The 2,801-nt window shown below is 44.4% G+C and overlaps 1 pseudogene; it reads left to right on the top strand.

The window, feature by feature from the left end:
- Window positions 1-241: 241 nt before the first annotated feature.
- The window catches only part of LOC107160605, a 6,595-nt pseudogene continuing 4,035 nt past the window's right edge, over window positions 242-2,801 (top strand).

The raw sequence follows: 2,801 nt of genomic DNA, 5'->3' as shown, positions 1-2,801 counted from the left end.
CCAGGGAAGGCCAAGATTTATGAGGCATCACTGAAGTTTCAGAGAAGGCTGCTATCTGGTCAGAGAGAGCCAGGCATGGGTGAGTTCAAGGCATGGGCAGGCATTCCAAGCAGGTTCAAAATTTACAGTAATTTATAGTAAAGCTGAAATTATCTTTTCATGGCTTTGTGGCGAGATGGCTCCCAATTTTAAGAAAAGATCAGGTTGTGTCTATCAGTTTCTTCCTCGCAGTGTTTGATTTCTACCCATTCTATCTATTCTTTTGCCACAGGGTTTGAGGAGCCTGTCTCCTTTTATGTCATCCAGACATCATCCTTTCACAACCATACCTGGAAACATCTGGGCTCAGGCTGGTTGGGGGAGCTGCAGACACACAGATGGAACAGCAGCTCGGGTGCCATCATTTTCCTGTATCCCTGGTCCAGGGGCAACTTCAGTAATAATGAGTTGATGGATCTGGAAAGGTTTTTCCACACATACTTCACTAATCATCAGGGATTTTACATTTCTCAATTAATGTTTAAAGGTGAGTTTAGTTCCCTTGCTGAGGAGAAGGAAGGGATGAGGGTAGGGGCATCTCAGTGAACTTTTGATTACTCAGGGAAACAGCCTTCTCTGCTCTGATTCCAATTCCACTCTCTTCAGCATAAGATTACAGTCACACCCTGGCCAAGTGCTATAAGCCAAAACCTGATTCTTCAAAAACCTTCAGTTTTTCCCCTATTGAACTGCTCTCTCATTGACTGCAGGGCTGTGTTTTATTATCTCTTCTCAGGGCATCTAGTGGCCACCCTTTTCCCCAGTCTTCAACCAGGTACCCTCAGCTTCCTTCCTCAATCATTGGTTGACTCCTTGAAGTATTATTTTCTCTTCCATTTAATCTCTTCTGTCATCCCTGTCTAAACCCTTAAAGTAACCACGGATACTTTCCTCCTGGTTTGTTACAGTCTCTGCTCTCTTGCATCAAGTCCTTCACCCCCACACCATCACTATCACCTTTGAACAATTCCCTCCCTTCCTCATATTATCATCTCTTCCTCCATCTCCAGCTCTGACCAGTTCTTGTTACTGTGAACCTCTGATCAAAGCACACTTGGCTCCCTTCCCTTAAGCTCCCCAAACTCTCTTCTGCATCTATTCTCTTTGGCTTCTGCTCATTTCATTTTCTTATTTTTCTACTCTAATTCATTACTCCTCTTCCCCCAGATTCCTTTGATCTACAGGTTATACTAGGCTGTGAACTGCATTCCGGGAAGGATTTTGTAGGCTTCCTGCAGATAGCAATCCAAGGATTTGAGTTCATGAGCTTTCAGAATGAAACATTCTTACCATCCCCAATGGGTGGGGGAAAAGCCCAGAAAGCCTGCCTACTACTCAATCTCAGCCCAGCCTTCAAACATACGATACATAAACTCATCAGTGACATCTTCCCACGTTTCACCTTGGGTCTCCTTGATGGAGGGAAGACTTATCTCCAGCGACAAGGTCAGTCTTATACTCCATCTCAAAGAATTTTTCTATGTTTAAGTCAAATTCAGGATAAAAAGAGAAATGGATAATGAGTGACATTTCCAGAAGTGGGAACGATGTGTCTTGGTAGTCTTACATGGAGTTCTGAATGTCACAGTCAAGGTTAGAGTCTGTGTCTAGATGCCTTTTCTGTTCTTTGCAGTGAAGCCTGAGGCCTGGCTGTCCAGTGGCCCCAGTCCTGAGCCTGGCCATCTGCTGCTGGTGTGCCATGTGTCTGGATTCTACCCAAAGCCTGTGTGGGTGATGTGGATGCAAGGTGAACAGGAGCAGGAGGCCACTCTGAGAGGTGACTTCCTGCCCAATGCTGATGGCACGTGGTATCTCCAAGCAACCCTGGATGTGGCAGCTGGGGAGGCAGCTGGCCTGGCCTGCAGGGTGAAGCACAGCAGCCTAGGAGGGCAGGACCTCGTTCTCTACTGGGGTGGTAAGAGTGGGACCCAGGATCCAGAAGGAAGGAGGGGATCTTATAGCAGAGCATGAGGACCAGCTAAAAAAATGGGATTTACAAATTCCAGACCCCAAAAGAAGACAAATATGTAATTCAAAGAATGGAAGAATTTTAAATGATAGATCTGTAGATCAGAAAGATGTAGGATAGAAGAAGGATTCATCTCTGAAAAGAGATGAGATAAAAATAGGAAAAATGATTTGTGAGGTAGACAGTCAAGAAAAATAGTACAATGAGGGTCTCCTTCCTTTACCATGCAATTTCCCTTCTCTCTCTCTTTCCCTCCCCCGTCTCATCCCTGTTTATTGGTGATCTTCTCATGCTCTTCCTCTCTATTCTGTTCTTAGTTGCTCTCCTTATATCAAAGAAGACATTTGGCTTTTATTTTTTAGGGATTGGCTAGCTTCACTTAGCATAATCTGCTCTAGTGCCATCCATTTCCCTGCAAATTCCATGATTTTGTCATTTTTTAGTGCTGAGTAATACTCCATTTTGTATAAATGCCACTTTTTTTTTATCCATTCATCTATTGAAGGGCATCTAGGTTGGATCCACAGTCTAGCTATTGTGAATTGTGCTGCTATGAACTTTGTTGTAGCAGTGTCTCTATAGCACGCTCTTTTAAGGTCTTTAGGGAATAGCCCAAGAAGGGGAATAGCTGGTCAAATGGTGGTTCCATTCCCAGCCTTCCAAGGAATCTCCATACTGCTTTCCAAATTGGCTGCACCAATTTGCAGTCCCACCAGCAATGTACAAGTGTACCCTTTTCCCCACATCCTCACCAGCACTTGTTGTTGTTTGACTTCATAATGGCTGCCAATCT

The sequence above is a fragment of the Marmota marmota genome, unplaced genomic scaffold, assembly GCF_001458135.2.
Source record: "Marmota marmota marmota unplaced genomic scaffold, marMar, whole genome shotgun sequence".
Lineage (NCBI taxonomy): Eukaryota > Metazoa > Chordata > Mammalia > Rodentia > Sciuridae > Marmota > Marmota marmota.
This window is presented reverse-complemented; position numbering and strand designations above follow the sequence as displayed.